The sequence below is a fragment of the Ornithorhynchus anatinus genome, chromosome 3, assembly GCF_004115215.2.
Source record: "Ornithorhynchus anatinus isolate Pmale09 chromosome 3, mOrnAna1.pri.v4, whole genome shotgun sequence".
In the NCBI taxonomy this organism is placed as follows: Eukaryota; Metazoa; Chordata; class Mammalia; order Monotremata; family Ornithorhynchidae; genus Ornithorhynchus; species Ornithorhynchus anatinus.
In genome coordinates, this window is record NC_041730.1 from 123,673,550 (window position 1) to 123,697,051 (window position 23,502).

General features: G+C 45.0%; 1 protein-coding gene across 2 annotated transcripts in view; it reads left to right on the top strand.

Moving 5' to 3' along the window:
* Positions 1–9,358: 9,358 nt before the first annotated feature.
* Positions 9,359–23,502, top strand: part of LOC103169568 (hsp70-Hsp90 organizing protein) — a 63,465-nt gene continuing 49,321 nt past the window's right edge. For both annotated transcript variants that reach the window (XM_029060129.1, XM_029060128.1), the window contains exons 1-2: positions 9,359–9,420; positions 12,347–12,511. The gene's annotated coding sequence lies outside the window, so the exon portion shown is untranslated. The remainder of the gene's footprint in view (positions 9,421–12,346; positions 12,512–23,502) is intronic.

The window sequence follows — 23,502 nt, forward strand, 5'->3', positions numbered from 1 at the left end:
TGGGCAAGAGAAGGTGTTGGGAGAGGAGAGTCGTTAGCACTTATTTCTTCCATGGTTCCCCTCCCCACGGACCAGCTGAAGCCCCCGTACTCTAGTCCGGCTCTCCCCCACCCCCCCGCCCCCTACTCTGGCCTACATTTCCGAAGGCCTGTGGGCCGAGGCCCTGTCTGCGAACGTGTGATTTTGGGCAGACACCCAGTTTCCCCATCTGGAAAGCGTGGGTAATTCAAGCCACCTAGCACCCAGGGTTGTTGGGAGGTGGGAGGATTCATGAGCTAATGTTTGCAAAGAATATTATCTTTGGATGTAAAGTGCTGGATAAAAACAATGCCTCGTTATTCACCTTACTCACTGAGGTCTACTTTAACGTTATCCAAATGTGGTTTCTAGGGCTTGGCCTCTCAATTGCAGGTGCTGAGTGAATTCGGGGCTGCAATCCCCGTTGGAGTGGGACCCGGAGACCCGAGGGTGCTTTATCTGCAGTGACCCTTCTCCCCGTACGCTGGCTCTCCCCCCCATATGCAGATCCTTCCCCCAGGCTCCCCAGTCTCCAACCCGGAAGAACAGTCTGAGACTGTTAGTCCCACGTAGGACAGGGACTGTGTCCGACCCAGTACGCTTGGATCCACCCCAGTGCTTAGTACAGTGCTTGGCCCGTAGTAAGTGTTCAACGAATACCACAATCATTATTATGATCTCTATTGAATCTTCCACGCTCTCCACCAGTCAGTCGGACAGTCGATCATATTTATTGAGCCCTTACTGTGTGCAGAGCACTACTAAGCGCTTGGGAGCGCACGCTATAACAACATAATAGGTACATTCCCTGCCCACAACAAGCTTATAGCCTGGGGGGCGGGGGGCGGGGGCCGAACAGACATGAATAAAAATAAATAAATTACAGTTCTGTACATAAGTTCTGTGGGCTTGGGAGGGGCGATGAATATAGGGAACAAGTCGGGGTGAACCAGAAGGGAGTAGAAGGAAAGGAAAAGAGGGCTTTAAGCCCCGTGACTTACGGTAAGTGTCTAAAAATACTACAGTTATTATGTGTGTGTATATATATATGTATAAAAAAGCACATGACCAAGTTAACCTTTTTATGGTTCCCCAGGGCTGAGAGAGAGGAGGGAATTCAGCTATGCTACTTGGGGTGGGAGGAGTGAGCCCTCAAAGGAAGCCGCGTGGCCTAGAGGATAGAGCACACACCTACGAGTCAGAAGGAGCTGAGTTCTAATCCCACTCCACCAACTTGTCTGCTGTGTGACCCTGAGCAAGTCATTTAGCTTCTCTAGACCTCGGTTACCTCATCTGTAAAATGGGGGCTAAGACTGTGAGTCCCACGTGGGACATGGACCGTGTCCAACCTGAATAGATTGTATCTACCCTAGTGCTTAATCCGGTGTCTGGAACATGATAGGTATTTCATAAATACCATCCAAAAAGAGGACGGCACTATTTTATCTTCTTTCCGGTAATTATATCAACCTCACAGAAATCTCCTCCAACCCAATGAGTCTCGAAACGAGGATACCTTCTGAAAGGTTTCAGTCATTAGGCCTGGATTTTAGGAATCTTATGTGGTCGCTTCACCCGTATCTTGAAATAGGGATGGTGTGGATGACTAACTGACTAGTCTCCCCCTTTAGACTGTAAGCTGATTGTGGTCAGGGAACGTGTCTATTATATGGTTATATTGTACTCTTCCAAGCTCTTAGTATAATACTCTGCACACGGTAAGGGCTCAATAAATACGATTGATTGATTGACAGTTAGACCTGGAAACCTTTTGCCAGCTACTCTGCAGTTCTGAGACACAATTGGATTAACCTCTAATTCTTCATTGGCCTCTGAACTGTTTACATTTCTAATTCACTTCCTGTTATTTCTCCCAAAAGGAAGGGCCTCTATTATTAAACTTTGATTATTATTATTAGCACCCTTAAACGGAGTTAGAGATTTTTAAAAGCTCTAACTGCTAAATTTAGCAGTCAACAGAATTTCTCTTCCATTAATCTGATGATTTGGCATCTGAGATTATGAAATTGAAAATCTCCGAAGAACCCTTTCTTTTCAAACATCTTGGGCTAGTTGGTGTTTTTCAAACCTTCTGCTGCAGGACATCAGGGATAATAATAAAAATAATAATAATAATAATAATATTTGTACTTACTATGTGTCAGGCAGTGTACTAAACGTTGGGGTGGATCACAATCCCTATCCCACAGGGGCTCACAGTCTCAATCCCCTCAATCCCCATTTTACAGATGAGGTAACTGAGGCCCACAGAAGTTAAATGATTTAATAATAATAATTGTGGTATCTGTTAAGCGCTTACTATGTGCAAAGCACTGTTCTAAGCACTGGGGAGGATACCAGGTGATCAGGTTGTCCCACGTGGGGCTCACAGTTTTTTTAATCCCCATTTGACAGATGAGGTAACTGAGGCACAGAGAAGTTAAGTGACTTGCCCAAGGTCGCACAGCTGACTAACGGCAGAGCCGGGATTAGAACCTCTGACTCCCAAACCCGCAGTCTTTCCACTGAGCCACACTGCTTCTCTAAAATGTTGTTATTTGTTAAGCGCTTACGATGTGCCGAGCACTGTTCTAAGCGCTGGGGTAGACACAGGGGAATCAGGTTGTCCCACGTGGGGCTCACAGTCTTCATCCCCATTTTCCAGATGAGGGAACGGAGGCACAGAGAAGTGAAGTGACTCGCCCACAGTCACACAGCTGACAAGTGGCAGAGCTGGGATTCGAACTCATGACCTCTGACTCCAAAGCCCATGCTCTTTCCACTGAGCCACGCTGCTTCCCCTTGATTTGCCCAAGGCCACACAGCAGACAAGTGGCAGAGCGGGGACCAGAACCCACGATCTTCTGATTCCCGGGCCTGTGCTCAGTGAAGTTTTTTCACAACCTTCATTATTCTCCCCAAACCCACACAACAGAGATTAATAAAACTGGGAGATATAATGCCATATTCATGAGGTAACTTGGATCTTCAAATATAAACACACTGGCAAGTAACTCTGCATCAGAAGTTTTCTGCTAAATTTTGCGCTACTTATTTACTTGGAGTCTGGTCATATTCAGGTTGAGATGAGTCCAGGGTCCCTTTGGCCATTTGCCCAGTGAGGCAAGACAGGTCCCGCACTTTTCTCAGTGGGGTGGGAAAGAGAAGCTGTAAATCACTGAGCTCCGCTTTGTACACTCTTCCTTATGTTTTTATGTTCTGTCCGTGGGGAGAAGTCAGCAAAAAGGATCCGCTTTGTTCATCCTGGCAAATAAGGTAAACCGTGCTGTGACAGGTAGGGCGGAAACTGCCAAAGGCTCACAATCAGGGAAATTAAACAACAGTTTAGGAAGACCACTGCAGGCCCTTAGGGGCCCATTTTGGTCTGAGGAATTCCAGGCATTTTTGAGCACTTCTGAAAACACCCCGATTTCCAGATTTGAAGGATGTATATTGGTTCTAAATGCCAAATTATAAATCCTAGGGTTACCTGAAGCTTAAAGTCTTCCCTTACCACTCCTCACTCTTCTGATCGGGATGTCGGGGGAGGGGGTCCTAGCTAAACATCTGGCCTGGGACCACGATGTCCCAACCCTGGGATGGAGCTGGCTGCCGAAGGTCTCACATCTCGTTCTTGCATCTCGTTCTCTATTCCCCAAGCAGCACTTAATACAGTGCTCTGCACTGCTCAAAGAGGTCAAATAATACCACTGATGGATTGATTGATCTGGTAAGGTATGGAGATATGAGGGGACAAGGTCAGGAACCAGCGGATAGAAGAAAGTCTCTTTAGGGAGGTTCCTAAATAAAATGGGTTCCCAATCCCAGAAAATGTTAGGGCAAGGGACAGGGAAAACAACTCCAATCTTCAGAAGATTAACTTCACCCAGTGAAACGGAGAAGGAGATAAGGATAAATAATAACTATGGTACTTGTTAAGCGCTTACTACGTGCCAAGCGCTGTTCTAAGCACTGGGGTCTTGTCTTGTGCCGCCGAGGTGTCTCCGCCCCATAGCGACACCATGGACACATCTCTCCCTGAACGCCCCACCTCCATCTGCAATCGTTCGGGTAGTGGATCCAGAGAGGTTTCTGGGTTAAAAATACAGAAGCGGTTTACCGTCGCCTCCTTCCACGCGGTAAACCCGAGTCTCCGCCCTCGACTCTCTCCCGTGCCGCCGCTGCCCAGCACAGGTGATTTTTGACTTGTAGCAGATTGCCTTCCACTTGCAAGCCATGGCCCAAGGTAGGAATGGGAAGGCCTCTGCTTGATTCTCCCTCCCACAGTCAAGACTGGTAGAGGACTGTCTGGAAACTCTCCAGGTGTGACCCTGAGAGGGAAAGCACTGGGGTAGGTACAAGTTAATCAGGTTGGACACAGTCCAAAACAAGGCCTGGCACATAGTAAGTCCTTAACAAATACCGTAAAAAAGGAGAAAATGCATGTTCTTGCTGCCAAGAACACAACAGTACAGAGAAGTGAAGTGACTTACTCTTAATCCCCATTTTACAGATTTAGTAGCTGAAGCACAGAGAAGTGATGTGACTTGCCCAAGGTCACACAGCGGACAAGTGGCAGAGTTGGGATTAGAACCCAGGTCCTTCTGACTCCCAGACCCGTGCTCTAGCCGCACTTGAAACTCTGTGGGAAAAGGACAAGGAGGGCAAGGAAAGATAGAACTCAATCCAGCTTCCATGCTTGGATTTCTCATCTTCCCCAACAATATTACTTGTGACTCCCATTACCCCTTCGTAATTAAGGTTGGATGGGAGGATGGGTGATTGCCACTTAGGCAGGGCACCTGGTTGGTGGGTTTGAATCATTTTTAACTGGTCCCTAAATCCAGTGTTCAGTGACAGCCAAAAATCCTAACCAAATCAATCAATCAGTGATATTTATTGAACATTTATTGTTACATTGTACTCTCCCAAGCGCTTAATATAGTGCTCTGCACACGGTAATCACTCAATAAATATGATTGACTGACAGGCTGACTGCAGGGCACTGTACTAAAAGCTTGGGAGAGCACAATACAACAGAATTAGCAAACACATTCCCTGACCATAACAACCTTAAAGTCTGCCAGATAGCATCAGAAAGTTTATCGAAAACAAATCCAAAAGCTTAATCTTGCTGAAAAAATATAAAACCATGATATCACCATACCTGAAATAGTGTCTGCAGTTTGGGTCATTGCATCTTAAAAACATAACAGAGGTTAAAATATATATATATATATATATATATATATATATATATATATATATAAACGATCACTGAGTTGGAGCTTCCGTATAAAGATAAACTGAAAAGATTAGGGCTCTTGCAGTCGGAAAAAATGTAAACTGAGATAAGGACATTTTTGAAATCTTTAAAACGATGATGGTGTGGTTTTGTGAAAACAGAATCGTCGCTCACTAGATCCCATGATATCGGAACTATGGGACTCCCAGTGAAACTTGAAGGTGGTAGATTAAAAATAAATCAAAAAGAGTTTCTCACCCAGTGGGCGATAATTTCTTACCACTGAACATTTTGCAGATTGCAAATGTCAATGAATACCAAGGGTTTTAATTAATTTAAATATCGTACATCAACCAAGCAACAGCATTTTCTGAGCACTTACTGTGTGCAGAATACTGTACTAAGTGCTTGGGTGAGTGCAACAGAGTTGGTAAACATGTTTCCAGTCCACAAGAAGCTTACAGTCTATAAGAGGAGACGGACACTGAAATAAATTGGCGATATGGACATCAAGGCTGTGGGGCTGAATATCAAGTGCTTGAAGGCAAGTCCACAGATGAGGGAGAAGGGAGATGAAGTAGAAGAAATGAGGTCTTAATTAGGGAAGGCTTCTTGGGGGAGATGTGATTTTAATAAGGCTTTGATGGTGGAGAGAGTGATGGTCTGTCATACACAAAAGTGGAGGGGGTTCCAGGCTAGAAGGAGGATGTGGGTGATGTAGAAGAGCCTACGGTGAAAAGCAGGGAACGCGTTTACCAACTCTGTTGCATTGTATTCTCCCAGGCGCTTAGTACAGTGGTCTGCACACAGAAAGTGCTCAATAAATACCATTTATGACGATGGTAATGATGAAAGAAAAGATAGGGATGGTAGAAGAGATGATGTCTGTCTTCCCCCTTCTAGACTGTGAGCCCTATGTTGGGCAGGGATTGGCTCTATTTGTTGCTGAATTGTACTTTCTGAGCACTTAGTACAGTGCTCTGCACACGGTAAGCGCTCAATAAATACGATTGACTGAATGAATGAATGAAAGGTACATCCTTAGAGCTCGACTGTGGCCTAGTGGATATAGTACAGATCTGGGAGTCAGAAGGATCTGGGTTCTAATCCTGGCTCCACCACTTTTCTGCTCTATAACCTTGGGCAAGTCACTTCTCTGGGCCTCAGTTTCCTCATCTGGAAAATGGGGATTAACTGTGATCTCCATATGAGACGGTGACTGTGTCCAACTTGATTATCTTGTATCTACCCCAACAGTTAGTACAGCGCCTGGCACACAGGTTAAGCACTTAACAAATACTTTATCAATATCCGTTATGACAGTGATCATATCCACCTGCTCTTCCTGCATTCCCACTTCACCGGAGATCATTGAAAGGCTGATTTTCATGACTTTGACGGCTGCAGTGACGTTCAAAGGTTGGAGCTAAGGTGGTGGTTTCTCTTGCCTGCTCTTAAGGTGCCCTTTTTAGCCTGGGGACAGGGGTGGAGAGTAGACAGAAGGAACCATACTTTCCTGCCATTTGCTCTCTCTTCCTAAACCTAACAAGTTATTTCTTTCATACAAGCATGGTATTTATTGAGTGTAACGCACACTGCACTAGGTACTTGGACACCAGAAGCAGTGAAGCAGCATGGCTTAAAGAATAGAGTACAGGCCTGGGAGTCAGAAGGACCTGGGTTCTGATCCCAACGGCATCACGTGTCTGCTGTGTGACCTTGGGCAAGTCACATCACTTCTCTGTGCCCCAGTTACCTCATGAGGGTTAAGACTGTGAATCCTTGTGGGACATTAACCGTGTCCAACGTGATTATTTCGAATCTACCCCATTGCTTAAAACAAGGCCTGGCGCACAGTAAGTGCTTAACAAATACCATAAAAACGGAGCAAAATGCATGTTCTTGCTGCCAAGAACGCAACACTAAGCGGGAATCCAGGCAGGCATAAATCACTTAGAAATGGGGAAGAACAAAAATATTACACAGGTAGTAACTGAATGAATAATTGAATAGCCATCAGTGTTGACTTTGAGTGTTGGGATGTGGCTTCAGAGAACAAGGCAGATGCCCTTTCATTTATTTATATTAATATCTGATTCCCCTTCTAGACTGTAAGCTCATTGTGGGCCGGGAATGTGTTTGTTTAGTGTTAGAGCGTACTCTCCCAAGTGCTTACGGCAGTGATCTGCACACAGGAGGGCTCGATAACTACGATTGAATGACTGAATGAATAAATAAATGAATGAGCCCTCGATATATATATATATATATGAATGAATGAGTGCTCAATAAATATGAATAATAAAGATGGCATTGGTTAAGCGCTTAGTATGTGTGAAGCAGTGTTCTAAGTGCTGGGGGGGATACAAGGTAATCAGTTTGTCCCAGTGGGGCTCACGGTTTGAATCCCCATTTTACAGATGAAGTAACTGTGGCACAGAGAAGTTAAGTGACTTGCCCAAAGTCACACAGCTGACAAATGGTGGAGTAGGGATTAGAATCCACGACCTCTGACTCCCAAGCCCCTGCTCTTTCAGTGAAGCCACACTGTTTCTCGAATGAATGAATGAATAAATAAATGAGTGCTCAGTAAATATGAATGCATGCATGAATGAATGAATAATTGAATGAGCGCTCAATAAACATGAATGAATGCATGAATAAATGAATGTGCGCTCAATAATCCAAATGAATGAATAAATGAATGAGCGTTCAATTAATCTAGTGAAGGAATGATAAGCATTTGCATTTGCATAGTGCATTTGTTAAGCACTTACTATGTGCCAAGCACTGTTCTAAGTGCTGAAGAGGATACAGGGTGATCAGGTTGTCCCACATGGGGCTCACAGCCTTCATCCCCATTTTCCATTTGAGGTAACTGAGGTCCAGCGAAGTGAAGTGACTTTCCCAAAGTCACACAGCTGACAAGCGGCTAAGCGGGAATTAGAACCCATGACCTCTGACTCCCAAGCCTGGGCTCTTTCCACGGAGCCACGCTGCTTCTCTAATGAATGAATGAACAAATGAGTTCTCAATATGAATGAATAAAGGAAGGAAGGAGCACTCGATAAAGATGAACGAATGAATGCACGAATGAATGATTGAATGAATGAACCAACTAACAAATGAACGAATGAATGAACGAATGAATGCATGAATGCATGATTGAATGATGAATGAACGAACGAACGAATGAATGAACGAATGGATCAATGAACTAAGGGACAAACGAATGCATGCACGAACGAATGAATGAATGAATGAATGAACGAATGAGCGAATGGATGAATGAACGAATGAACGCATGTATGCACAATGAATGAATGAATGAACGAATGAGCGAATGGATGAATGAACGAATGAACGCATGCGTGCACAATGAATGAACGAATGAGCGAATGGATGAATGAACGAATGAACGCATGCGTGCACAATGAATGAATGAATGAACGAATGAGCGAATGGATGAATGAACGAATGAACGCATGCATGCACAATGAATGAACGAATGAATGAACGAATGAGCGAATGGATGAATGAACGAATGAACGCATGCGTGCACAATGAATGAATGAATGAATGAACGAATGAGCGAATGGATGAATGAACGAATGAACGCATGCGTGCACAATGAATGAATGAATGAATGAATGAGCGAATAGATGAATGGACAAATGAACGCATGCATGCGGAAGGAAGGAAGGAAGGAAGGAAGGAAGGAAGGAAGGAAGGAAGGAAGGAAGGAAGGAAGGCACGATGAATGAACGAATGAATGCGCGAATGAATGAATGTATGAACGAACGAATGAATGAATGAACGAATGATGAATGAATGACCGAAGGAGCGAACGAACGAATGAATGAATGAACGCACAACGAACGAACGCATGAATGAATGAAGGCAGGCCCGCGCGCACGCGCGCACGCGCGGCCGCCCCCCCGCCCCCCGCCGGCCCCTTAGGAAGATGGCGGCGGGAGCTTCGCTGGCCCTCCCCGCCGGCGCTGCGTCTGACGTCACGGGCGCGAGGCCCCGCCCCTCGAGGCCGATTGGCCGCGGGCCGGGGGGCGGGGCCGGGCGGGGCGCGCTCCCGCGGGGCGCGCTCCCGGGGCGGTGGGGGCCGGCGGAGGCTCCGCGGGGACGCCGTCCGCCTCCGGCCGGTGAGAGCGGCCCGGGGCCGCGCGCGCGCGCGCGGGGGGGGGGAGGGGCGGGGGGGAGGCGCGCGCGCGGGGACGCGGGCGGGGCGCGCGCGGGGAGGGGCGCGGGCGCGCGCGCCGGCGGGCCCCGCCCGCGGCCTGGGAGGCAGTCGGTCCTGGGTGCGAATCCCACCCCCCTCCCCCCCCCCCCCGGGGGCGGGTCGCTCGCCCTGCTCCGGGCGGCGTCCCGAACCCTAACCGTGATGGCATTTCCTAATCATTTATCATTAATTATTATTAATCATTTTTAAAAGACCTCGACTACTGAAATGGCATCATCATCATGTCGGTGTTTGTGAAGCGCTCACTGTGTGCGGAGCACTGTTCTAAGCGCTGGGGGAGAGACAGGATCATCAGGTTGTCCCACGTGGGGCTCCCAGTCTTCATCCCCATTTTGCAGATGAGGTCACTGAGGCCCAGAGAAGTGAAGTGACTTAATAATGTTGGCATGTGTTAAGCGCTTACTATGTGCCGAGCACTGTTCTAAGCGCTGGGGTAGACACAGGGGAATCAGGTTGTCCCACGTGGGGCTCCCAGTCTTCATCCCCATTTTGCAGATGAGGTCACTGAGGCCCAGAGAAGAGAAGTAATAATAATACTAATGTTTGTGTTTGTTAAGCGCTTACTCTGTGCAGAGCACTGTTCTAAGCGCTGGGGGGAGAGACAGGGTCATCAGGTTGTCTCACGTGGGGCTCCCAGTCTTCATCCCCATTTTGCAGATGAGGTCACTGAGGCCCAGAGAAGTGAAGTGACTTAATGTTGGCATTTGTTAAGCGCTTACTCTGTGCAGAGCATTGTTCTAAGCGCTGGGGTAGACACAGGGGAATCAGGTTGTCCCACGTGGGGCTCACAGTCTTAATCCCCATTTTACAGATGAGGGAACTGAGGCCCAGAGGAGTAAAGTGACTCGCCCACAGTCACGCAGCTGACAAGTGGCAGAGCTGGGATTCGAACCCATGAACTCGGACCCCCAAGCCCGGGCTCTTTCCACTGAGCCACGCTGCTTCTTCTAAGTGCTGGGGCAGATACAAGGGCAACAGGTTGGACTACACAGGGCTCACAGTCTTCAGCCCCATTTTGCAGATGAGGGAAATGAGGCCCAGAGAAGTCAAGGGACTCGCCCAAAGTCACGCAGCTCATAAGTGGCAGAGCTGGGATTAGAACGCATGACCTCTGACACCCAAGCCCGGGCTCTTTGTTCATTAATTAATGATGGCATTTAAGCGCCTACTACGTGCAAAGCACTGTTCTAAGGGCCGGGGAGGATTCAAGGTGATCAGGTTGTCCCACGCAGGGCTCACAGTCTTCATCCCCATTTTGCAGATGAGGTCACTGAGGCACAGAGAAGTGAAAGGACTTGCCCAAAGTCGCACAGCTCATAAGTGGCGGAAGCGGAATTAGTAATGTTGGTATTTGTTAAGCGCTTACTATGTGCAGAGCACTGTTCTAAGCGCTGGGGTAGATACAGGGTAATCAGGTTGTCCCATGTGAGGCTCACAGTCTTCATCCCCATTTTACAGATGAGGGAACTGAGGCCCAGAGAAGTGAAGTGACTTGGCCACAGTCACCCAGCTGCCGGGATTCTGCCGGCAGAGCCGGGATTCGAACCCATGACCTCTGGCTCCCAAGCCCATGCTCTTTCCACTGAGCCACACGACCTCTGACTCCCAAGCCCGGGCTCTTAATTAATTAACGATGGTATTTGTGAAGCGCCTACTATGTGCAAAGCACTGTTCTAAGCGCTGGGGAAGATACAAGGTGATCAGGTTGTCCCATGTGAGGCTCACAGTCTTCATCCCCCTTTTCCAGATGAGGTCACTGAGGCCCAGAGAAGTGAAGTGACTCGCCCAAAGTTACCCGGCCGACAAGTGGCGGAGTCGGGATTAGAACCCATGTCCTCTGACTCCCGAGCCCCGGCTCCGTGCCTCAGTTACCTGATCTGTAGATTGGGAGTGGAGATTGTGAACCCCACATGGGACAACCTCATTACCGTGCATCTACCCCAGTGCTTAGAACAGTGCTTCGCACATAGTAAGCGCTTAACAAATGACATCATTATCATTATTAATAAATCACGTCACTTCTCTGGGCTTCAGTTCCCTCATCTGTCAAATGGGGGTTGTGACCGTGAGCCCTATGTGAGACAGGGACTATTTCAACCCGATTTGATTGTAATAATAATAATTATGGTATTTGTTAAATGCTTACTATGTGCAGAGCACTGTTCTAAGCGCTGGGGTAGATACAGGGTCATCAGGTTGTCCCACGTGAGGCTCACAGATAATCCCCATTTTACAGATGAGGTCACAGAGGCACCGAGAAGTGAAGTGACTTGCCCACAGTCACACAGCTGACAAGGGGCAGAGTCGGGAGTCGGGCTTAACAAATCGTGGCTCGGTGGAAAGAGCACGGGCTAGGGAGTCAGAGATCATGGGTTCAAATCCCGGCTCCGCCGCTTGTCAGCTGTGTGACTTTGGGCCAGTCACTTCACTTCTCTGGGCCTCAGTTACCTCATCTGCAAAATGGGTTGAAGACTGTGAGCCCCATGTGGGACAACCTGATCACCTTGTATCCCCCCAGCGCATAGAACAGTGCTTTGCACATAGTAAACGCTTAACAGATGCCAACATTATTTTTTAAAGGCTCTAGTGGCATTTTATTTTAACCGAATGTCTCGGGATTAAGACCGTGAGCCCCTTGTGGGACAACCTGATCGCCTCTATCCTCCCAGCGCTTCGAACAGTGCTTCGCACATAGTGAGCACTTACCAAATGCCAACCTTATTATCATTATTATTATTAAATGTCATTTTAAAAAAGTGTCCTAGGGCTAGGGATGCCAACCCCAGATGGAGTTATATCTTTCATATTCATATCTGTCTTACTCGTAGATGACCGGGTGAGTGTGGCTGGAACTGATGCAGAACTGACAGCTTAGAACACCATGTGTCCCCGAAGATCGTCCCTCGAGCTGTTCGGAAGGGTCACCCTCCAAAGATGAGAAATGATGCCACTCGTCCCTCTCTGGAGTTTGGGGTCCACACTTAACAGAAAGGGTAATGATTCTGACTTTTTGCTGGCTTTAAATAGGCTTTGATTTAAAATCGATTGGGGTTTTTGGTGTGCTTACACAATGGTAGGTAGATTTGCCTAGCTTGTGTTAGGTTGAGTGCTCTGTTTTGTGGCTGAGGTATTTGCATTTATATCTATCAACTTTGAATCAATCTTAAAAGGAGGTTAATCAATTCAGTTTGCTGTGATTTCTTATCCGAGCACTATGGAAACCCTATCCCAAGAGGACTATCTGTAGGCTACCTAATGCATTGCTGGGAAAAAAAGTCCCCTGGAATTTCTCCTCTTGGCAATCCGAACGGGATTTAAACTTGTATTTGCACACTCCGCTGAGGTAAATAAATAGCAGTTTGGAGTTAGGTGAAGGGTATATTTGTTAAAGTACAAGTGCTGCAGAAAAACACCAGAGCTGAATATGAGTCAAAAATGCAGTGCCATTCTTCACGAAGCCAGCATGATACTGAGGTGTAGTATAAAGATTATGACATGGGGCAAAATCCAGAAAGTACTCTTTCTATTCTCTGCAATAGCTGGACCTTTTTAGAATCTTGAACCTGATTTTAGTTCATTGTGAAAGGAGAGGATTCAGAGAAGAATAAAAATGATTTTAGGAGTAGTAGCGTTTATTGAGCACCCACTTTAGGTGGTGCCCTGTATTAGGCACTTGAGAAATACAGAATACCAAATGACGTCCCCTGCTCACAAAGAGCTTACAGTTAGGGGAGACAAGTATAAAAACACTTCCGACACTGCCAAAATAAATGCAGTGAGGGGAACTGTGTACCTAAATGCTGAAGAGGGTATAAATAGCTTCATAAATGCTAGGATGGAAAATAAATCTTCTGAGGAAAGGCTAAAGAAATTGTGGAGTTGATTATCCTGGAGAAGATAGGGTTAAAGTAGAAATAAATTTTATGAGGAAAGGCTAAAGAAACTGGGGAGTTGATTATCCTGGAGAAGATAGGGATTATTATTCACTGGTTATTATGCTTATCAGTCAAGAATGGAACAAGAGGAAATTAACTGAAACTGCAACAGGAGGAGACATAAGTGGACATAAGGAAGAACGGAACTTGAGGTGTTAAAGCCCTGGAACAGGTTGCTGAGGGAAGCGGGAGATCTCTGGAGATCTTTGCCATAAATACAAGGAGAGATGCCCACCGGATCCAGCTGGACCAGTTTACCTCTCAAGATTCCTCTTCAGTGATTCCAAGCTGGCTACTCCAGAGTCATTAATCGATGTATAAAGTCTCGGTTTCCTCGTTTTTCTTCAGCAGAGATTTAGGTGGTGTGTTCATGTAGGATCTGACTCTATTTCAAGGCTTAGACTTAATTTTTGTATTTATAGGAATGCCATCCTGGAATTGCGTAGGCTAAAGTAGGAATTTCGGAGCACGAACAGAAATAATTTACATCTAAGTAAAATCTTAACATTTCATTCATTTTCATCCCCTTTGGGACTGAGCACTGCCCAAGGCAAGGCCGGACTGGACATTGGCGATGTGGCCCGGGTCTTGGTGAGGAAGCCCGTTGCCCGTGTATTCGGCCACCTCGAATTTCCAGATAGTGCCCTGTAGGTGTCTACTCTCCGGAGGCGTTGGAGACAGGGGCTCCAAGAGCTTTTCGGATTGTCAAGACCTGAGTGTTCTCCATAAGAATAAAAAGACACAGAAAGATAACCGTATTGTACTCTCCCAAGTGCTTAGTAAGCACTCAATAAATGCCATTGATTGATTGACATTAGCTGGACCCTGACACCTGTCTACATGTCTGTTTTGTTGTCCATCTCCCCCCTTCTAGACTGCGACCCCTTTGTTGGGTAGGGATCGTCTCCATCTGTTGCCGAATTGTACCGTCCAGGAGTTTTAGTACAGTGCTCCACACACAGTAAGCGCTCAATAAATACGATTGAATGAATGAATGAATGAATGAATGAATGAATGAATGACACTCAGCTCTTTGCAATTGAACAATCTACCAACTCTGACATATTGTAGGTTCCCTATCGCTTAGTACAGTCCTCTGCACACAGTAAGTGTTCAATAAATACCATCGGTTGGTTGATTTGCCGCCTTTTGCTTCCCAGTCTTCATTCCCCCTACAATCTCTGCCCCCTTTCTGCCCCTTTCTCAAAATAAAAAATGGCACCTCTGTGCATATACGTAAGAGATGTTACTTTACACATTCTGCTAGTCCATCTAACATGCTTGTGCTACTCCATCTCTTTTTCCTTGGCTTTCTGAACTGTGTTAACCCTTTCAGGCTATCCACTACTTCAGAAAAACATTAAAATACAGACGATGGAATTGAGAAAAGGGTGATAAAATTCATCGTACAGTCTGTTTTTTTACTACTGTGCTTCTGAATGTTCACGACTGTTCTGTTCCCTAAAGAGGTATCTCTCATTTTCCGATGGTTGGTTTAATGACTCCAAGGCAGTCATATATTACTTAGTCAGGGCAGGTAGACGGACTGTCTGGTTAGACAAAGATAGGCCGAGGAGAAAAACGTCGAGTGTACTCGACTCGAGTAATCCTCTTCCCTGGGACAGAATCCAAGACAAACTGTCCAACTTAGTTGCAACCTAGATAGTAGCCCCTTCGGGAGGGATTTAATTCTGTTTTCAGTTGCTTCTTGTTCACTTACCTCAAGCTAATAAATACACTCAGTCCTCCTTTAACACATGGATTATGTTCTTGGTGAATCCCACATTAAAACTTGCCTCTTAATGCGCCACGCAGACGGGCCCAACCGTTCTTTCCGATGTCACGTCGCTCGTTATCCAGATAGACGAATGTTGTCATTCCCTAACAGCGTTCTGTCCGATATGCAGAGTGAAAATGTATAATATGGAAGAAGTTAATATGCAGCAGTGGTTTTTAGAAAACATTTGGGATTCTTTGGGTCTCAGCACTACTCAATCATAAGATTTTATTAATGATACTTAGCCCATTTCTTTCATTTGGATGAGCATATAGAATCGCAGGGAGGAAAGTTGTCACCGTAGAACATAATGGTGATTTGGAATTGCAGTTGAGATTTTCCCCATATAATCCTGGAGAATTATGAAAGTGTACAGCATAGATTTGCCCCGTGCAGTAGCAGAGAGCTGAGTGGATGTGCCTTTCAGACTAGGGGAAGATTTAATGTACCAACAGTAAAAAACAAGTCAAATTTATTTTCCAGTGCACAAAATATGCTCTTCATCAATTAGACACCTTTGGAAGACGTAGCACCACTTCCAGTGTAGTGGAAGCTGCTATGAGATGCCTTTTTGGAGGTTCTAAAGTGACCTTCCCCCTTTAGTTCTCTTCTGTTTTGTGTCTCTTTGGAGTGATTTTACTAGTTTCTACTTTGAACTTTACTACAGCCGTTCTTTGGATTAAGTGAACAATTTGAATAGAAAAATGCGTAATCCTCATCTAGGGAATAATTTTTAAAGTAGCAAAATTTTACTGGTCCGCAGAATTCCATCACCTCTCTCTTCCTTAGCCCAGACCGTCTGTCATCTTCCAATAACTGCACTGTTCATGTTTTCTTGATATGGGAGCACTCCTTTCTTCACCATATCTGATCTGCTTGACATGTGCAGGACACGCTACTGTAATTTGTTAATATTAATGTCCTTCTCCCCCCTCTAGACTGTAAGCTTGTTGTGGGCACGGAATGTGTCCATTTTTTATAATTATTATTATACTCTCCCAGGTGCTTACTACAGTGCTCTGCACACAGTAAGTGCTCAATAAATACGATTGAATTTAGCTTTGTTGCTTCTTCGCTAAAACATTCCTTTGTTTTTCGCTTTCTTTGAAAATGGTACGGCCCTTCTCGGCAGTCCAAATTCCAGTTTTCAGAACTTCAACCTGAGTGGTTACTGTCACCCTTTCACAAATATTTTAAAGTGTTAAGTAGACATTTCCTGTTATTAAAAATCATTCTCTTTCGATTTTAAAACTTCCTCTTTGATGAGTAAAAATCAAATCTGTCCCTGGCAACTTTCTCCAGTCTTGGAGAAGCAGCGTGGTACAGTGGAAAGAGCCCGGGCTTGGGAGTCAGAGTTCGTGGGTTTGAATCCCGAATCCGCCACTTGCCAGCTGTGTGACTTTGGGCAAGTCACTTAACTTCTCTGTGCCTCAGTTACCTCATCTGCAAAATGGGGATTAAAACTACGAGCCCCACGTGGGACAACCTGATCACCTTGTTTCCCCCAGCGCTTAGAACAGTGCTTTGCACATAGTAAGCGCTTAACAAATACCACCATTTATTTATGAGTACTGGTACTGCAAAGATACTCCACCCGTCTTGACATATTCCATTTGGGTCTTCATTTTTAGCTGAAAATATTTTTGCTTCCTAGACTAACAATGAGCCTTTCATTTCAGCGTTCTAAACCCTAGTAGATTTCAATGTCAATTTGATAGTCATGAAGTACTGAATCCATATTGCACATGTTCGGGACAGAGAGATTGAACACAATCTTTTCTGGAATGTCGGATTAGAACTAGAGCAGAGAGACAAGACAATCACCACCATATTCCGAAGGATTTGATAGGATCGACAGTTTCGAAAGTGGCTTTTCAAGCGGCAAATATCATGAGAGTTCAATCAATCAATGGAATTTATTGGGCTACTGTGGGCAGGGCACTTTTGTGCTTGGAAGAATACAGTACAACAAAGTTGGTAAATAAATTCCCTGCCCATAAGAAGTTTACAGTGTAGAGGGGGAGACAGATATTAGAATAAATCAGTCTCTCCACATATGTGCAGAAGCCCGTAGGGTGGGGTGAATATCAAGTGCTTAAAGGATGCAAGTGCATATCTCTGTACATATTTATTATTCTATTCATTAATGATGTGTATATATCTATAATTTTCTTTATTTATATTGATACTAGTGAGTGTACTTGTTTTGTTTTGTCATCTGTCTCTCCCTTTCTAGACTGTGAGCCCATTGTTGGGTAGGGATTGTCCCTATTAGCTGCCGAATTGTACTGTCCAAGCGCTTAGTACAGTGCTCTGCATGCAGTAAGCGCTTAATAAATACGATCGGATGAATGAATGAAGTGCACAGGTGGTGCAGAAGGGAGCATGAATTGGGGAAATGAAGGTTTAATCAGGGGAGGCATCTCCCCTGATGTGATTTTAGTAAAGATGTGTGATTTTAGTAAAGAAAAAGATAAAACTTTGAAGTGACTTAATAAGGATTTTCAGAATGATGCATTTATTCAGTTTATAGCAATTGCACCTTATGCCATTTGGCCGGTGAACATACACCAACCTTAAAAAAAAATCAAAGGAAATCTCATTTATAAAACTTTGTCCAGATTCTCTTAAATAGCAAAAACCCACAGCCTACTTGTTTTGGCATGCAACCCTAGATAGAAAGATGGGTTTTACATATGCTTAAATGAGTACTGAAGACTTGAAGGAAGAAAGGAATTGGAGAAACAGAGGGTTCCTTCCATTTGGGGGGACTTGGAATTTGGAATCTGTAAGCAAGAGGGCTCAAGATGGTCGCCACTCTAGCTTCGAGGAAAGTGATGTATAAGGTAATCAGGAACCAGAGGAAAGAATTATGAAAGTGACAGGGAAAGTTGTTTTCTCTGAAGGGAAGAAGGCTGAAATAGGATGGGATCTAAAATTGAAGGAACGGACTGGGAGCCGTACTATTTCCTATAAAGGGAAATAAACATGCTGACGCACTAAGTAGCACAAATGACTTTGTAACCTCATTTTATTTTTAGAGAAGGTAGGGATTGAGAAGCGGGGGGAGGCAGGGAGGTGTATTAAGGTGAAGTAAGAAATTCCTGCTTGTGTCAGATTGGCTGTGGATCACTTTTGAGTGAATTGAGTTGAACAGACTTTTTCTGTTCCGCCACTGCCTCCTATTCCACTGAATAGGTGGAAGGCGTTGTGAAATGGAACCGTATGTTTGCCCTTGTGGATTATCTGGAGTGATGTGCTCATCAGAGTGCTATAATTATTCCTCAGGAAGTAAACTTGTTATAACTCAGAGGCTGACTCATGTGCTGAGAATGTAGGGGCAGAGCTGCTACTTGCCAATTGGCCAGCTTTTTGTTTCTTTGCTTTAATCTGATCAGAACTCACATCTTTCCATTTCCTTCTCTTTGTATTTACTCTTCCCTGGTGCTTTATGGGTTTGCTAAATTAATAAATAATTGGCTTGACTCCCAGCTATTGCTGAACTGCTTTAGCAGTGAGGCCTTTTGCTGGAATGCCCACTGTAATCTGATGTTTCAAGAATCTGAATTTCATCCAGTAGGGGTTTTCCCCATCCAGCTGTGGATAAGCTGGCAGGGATTTGTGTCTCAACCTTTTATAACTAGTTAACTTTCACATGCCAGTGCATCGCACGATTCGTTGACTTCCAGTAAGCACATTTTTAGGTCTGGGCCATTCTGATACATCTTTTTTTAAGACTGTATGGGATGAGCTGTTTAAAAATGAGATTTCCCGTCCGATGTAGTGTTGTATTCTTAATTCTGTGTTTACAAGGTTTTGACCCTTTATGGCCAAGATCTTGTACTGTTTGCGTGCATCCGTGTTTTCTTTTTTTTTCACAGATCCAGGACTGGAACTCTATGATCCATGATACCAGACCTAAAACCATTTGGATATGCCTTGTGAAAGCAATTGGAAGTATTTCTAAATCAAGCAAGGTTCAGATCAGTCAATCAGTTGTATTTAATGTGTGCTTATTGTTCATTCTTTCAGTCGAATCTACTGAGCGCTTACTGTGTACAGAACACTGTACTAAGCGCTTGTGAGAGTATAATCAGATAATAATAATGTTGGTATTTGTTAAACGCTTACTATGTGCAGAGCACTGTTCTAAGCGCTGGGGGAGATACAGGGTCATCAGGTTGTCCCACGTGAGGCTCACAGTCTTCATCCCCATTTGACAGATGAGGTCACTGAGGCCCAGAGAAGTTAAGTGACTTGCCCACAGTCACACAGCTGACAAGTGGCAGAGCCCGGAATTCGAACCCATGACCTCTGACTCCCAAGCCCGGGCTCTTTCCACTGAGCCACGATACTGATCTTTTAGCCATAGGATTGCCCAATTCATTCAGTAGCTGTTGTTATTATTAGTAATAGGAGTAGGTGCATAAGATCCAGTAGAGATTCTATTTGTACGCCCTTCATTGTGTGAATTAGTATAGACCATCAGTTATCTTAATGTCCTGGAAAGAAATCGATCTAGAAATTGGGAAGGTCTAGAAACACTGTCTATACTGTTCTTCCATGACGTTGCTAGTTGGGTGGAAAAGTGGATCGTGAGACGGTGGGGTGGAGGATGGAGTAGTTTGATTCCCATTTTAGACTGAACTCCTTGAGGGCAGGGACCGTGTCTTTTACTCTGCTATATTTTCTTAACTTTCTATTACAATGCCGTGCACATAGAGGATGCACAGTAAATGTTGGTGATGATGAATCCTGATAACTAAGTCAGTTAGGGGGATCTAGTGAAAAATTAAGTTGATTATCATCAGAAAAATGGGATGTGCTTGTTCTGCACGCAGTAAGCGCTTAGTAAATGCTATTGACTGATGGATATCCAGGTCAGTCGTTTGGTTCAGCTATCTTGTAGAGTGGTAGGCTCACCCTTCTGTTTCCTGCCCACATTTATTTTAGGTTGTCAGCCAAACTCAGGAAATGCTGGCCTCAGAGATTATGGTATTTTTACTACCTGAAAGCTGGCAGTGCCATTTAGAAGATATAAAACACTACTTTTTGATTTAGGGATTTGAGAATGAAGCTTTGGCAGGATGGTATAAGAAAAAAGGACTTCTCTGTACTTGCTAATCCTTACCTACTCTTCTGCAGAAGTGGCGGGAAATGAAGGGGAAATTTATGAGTGACATACTGCAATAGCTCGTCTCTAGTGGCAGCGCGGGTCCTTAGGCCAGCAAATTCAGCAAGGAAAGTGGTGGTGTGCCACTTGGCCCGTATGCCTGAGAACGCCTTGTGCTTGGGAAGCAGCGTGTTCTAGTGGACAGAGCACGGGCCTGGGGGTCAGAGAGACCTGGGTTCGGATCCCGGCTCTACCACTTGTCTGCTGTGTGAACTTGGGCTCTTCTCTGTACCTCAGTTACCTCATCTGTAAAATGGGGATTGAGACTGTGAGCCCCGTGTGGGACATGGACTGTGTCCAGCCCGATTGGCTTGTATCTTCCCAGGGCTTAGTTCGGTGCCTGGCACATAGTAAGCACTTGGCAAATACCATTAAAAAAACCCTCCTGCTTATTGTCATATGTAGCTGGTTAGGTGAGAATCTGTGCTGAATTATGCAGGGTGGGAAGAACAAGGCAATAATCAGAATGATGAGAATCTTTTGTTTTAATCTCCTAAAGAAGCAGCGTGGCCTAGTGGCTGGGAGTCAGAGGCCCTGGGTTCTGATCCTGGCACTTCCACTTACCTGCTGTGTGACCTTGGGCAAGTCATCGAACTTCTCTGTGCTTCAGTTCCCTCATTTGCAAAATGGGGACTCAATACCCGTTCTCCCTCCTATGCAGATTGTGAGCCCCATGTGGCACCTGAATATCTTGTCTCTACCCCAGTGCTTAGTGCTTGGCCTGTATCATTGTTATTAATAATGATAATGATGACGGTTGTATTTGTTAAGCACTTACTGTGTGCTTGAGCTTACCAAATATCATAATTATCATGTAAAGACAAGGGTCCCTAGACAATGTACTTGAAATTGTACCTGATGCCTTGTTAAAACAGCACCTTTTAAAGTCCATAGTCTAGGAAGTAATATTCATATCCCAAAGTCGCAGTTAGTGTATTCTTAGTTTCAGTTCCTCCGTCAGCATTTCATACAATGAAAATCACGTTCAAAAACTGTCCCATATGAGAGGAGCGACCAGTGTAGCTTCCGGCCCAGTTAAAATCACTCTTGAAAATGAACAGATAAGCCTGAGAGGTAGAAACCGATGTCGTGCAGGAAGTCTATTTGGAGAACATGCTCTGAGGTCAGAGTTTATCAGCGGTGATGGCCCAGATTCTCAAATCTGGGAATAAAAAAGATTTTGAAGGACAACAAGAAAGGATTGGAACTTTCTCACGTTTCTGATCACCACGGATTCTGGTACATTCTAATTTTGTTTTTACATGTTGTACACTATCGAAACAATACTTTTGACCATTGAAATCGTGGAAAATCAGTTCATGTTTTTAGGTACTGTCTGTGGGCTCTTTTTTTCCACTAGCTGTGCCTTTACTACAAAGCAGCCATTTTTTTTTTCTTTTTTAAACATACACGAAACCATTCGATCCTTTGATGTCTTGTGTTGTAGTCATTTCCAACTCTCCTCCCTACCACTGGGAACCCACGATTCTAGGGAGAGGCAGGGAACTGGAAATCTAATTCAGTCACAGCACGTCTTCCTGGAGACAGAAAAAATAAACATATCCACAAAAGTGTCTCATTTACTTTGCTACATTTAGTTCTTTTATAGTCACTCTATTGGCTGCTGGCTTCTAGGTTATAAGCACAACCTCTTCTATTTCTAGCAATTTCTGCCAATTGAAAGGTTGTAGTCCGTAAATGTGGAGGGCGATTTAATACTCCTTTTTATAACAGCTGATCTATGAGTATAGAAAACAGAAGAACATCATTCTATAAGCTCTTGGTACTGTTGCGGGGGCGGGGGGCGGGGTGCTGTATTCCTCATTTTAGAATTCAGTGACATTCAGTGAGTGTGGAGCAAGGTATTACGCGTGACTACCTATAATAATAATGTTGGTATTTGTTAAGCGCTTACTATGTGCCGAGCACTGTTCTAAGCGCTGGAGTAGACATAGGGGAATCAGGTTGTCCCACATGGGGCTCACAGTCTTAATCCCCATTTTATAGATGAGGTAACTGAGGCCCAGAGAAGTTAAGTGACTTGCCCACAGTCACACAGCTGACAAGTGGCCGAGCCGGGTTTCTAACTCATGACCTCTGACTCCAAAGCCCGTGCTCTTTCCACTGAGCCACGCTGCTTCTCTACTATTTTCTAGCTCGGGGGGTGGGAGAGACAAATCCCATCAGAGTCCTCAAGGAGAGGGCTATTCAGTGATCGAGCTAGTATTTTCTGTTTCTCTGGCATCATTTTTTACCCTCCTACTTGCCATGGGCAAGTAACAATTTATACCAATCAAGTAGACAACAGTGTTAATTTCGTTCATTTTGCTGCCGGTGTTCCTTCAGGAGGTAAAATGGGATAGTAAAAGCTTGTTACGCAGCTGTTTATTTTTGATGGGTTGAAGGTGGTTTTTCCTTTCAGGTTTCTGATAAGGGGATGATAAGGCCTCCTTTGGGAGGCTGGATTATCAGTGCCATTCTCTTTCATTCATTCATTCAATCGTATTTATTGAGCACTTACCGTGTGCAGAGCACTGTACTAAGCACTTGGAATGTACAGTTCGGCAACAGATAGAGATACTCCCTACCCAACAACGGTATCGCAGTCCCCGCACATTCCTCCCCAACCCCCAAGCGTTGGGGTGAATACAAGCAAATCGGGTCAGACACAGTCCCCGTCCCACATGAGACTCACAGTCTTATTCCCCATTTTACAGATGAGGTAACTGAGGCACAGAGAAGTGAAGTGACTTGCACAAGGTCACACAGCAAAGTGGCAGAGCCGGGATTAAAACCCAGGTCCTTCCGACTCCCAGGCCTGTACTCTATCCATTAGGCCATGCTGCTTCTCACCCACAATGAGCTTAGTCATTGCCCTTGTTCCTTGCCCACAGCGAACTTATAGTCTAGAGGGTGAGACAGACATTAATGTATATAAATCATCAGATATGAATAGATTGTCCTGAGCTAGACTGTTGAATGCGCGCTGGCAACTCATCCCTGATTCACCCATCCCTTGGGCCCCATCCCAGTCGCCCAGCCTATCTCCCCATCACTAAGATTTGGCTCGTTCTTCATTCATTCAATAGTATTTATTGA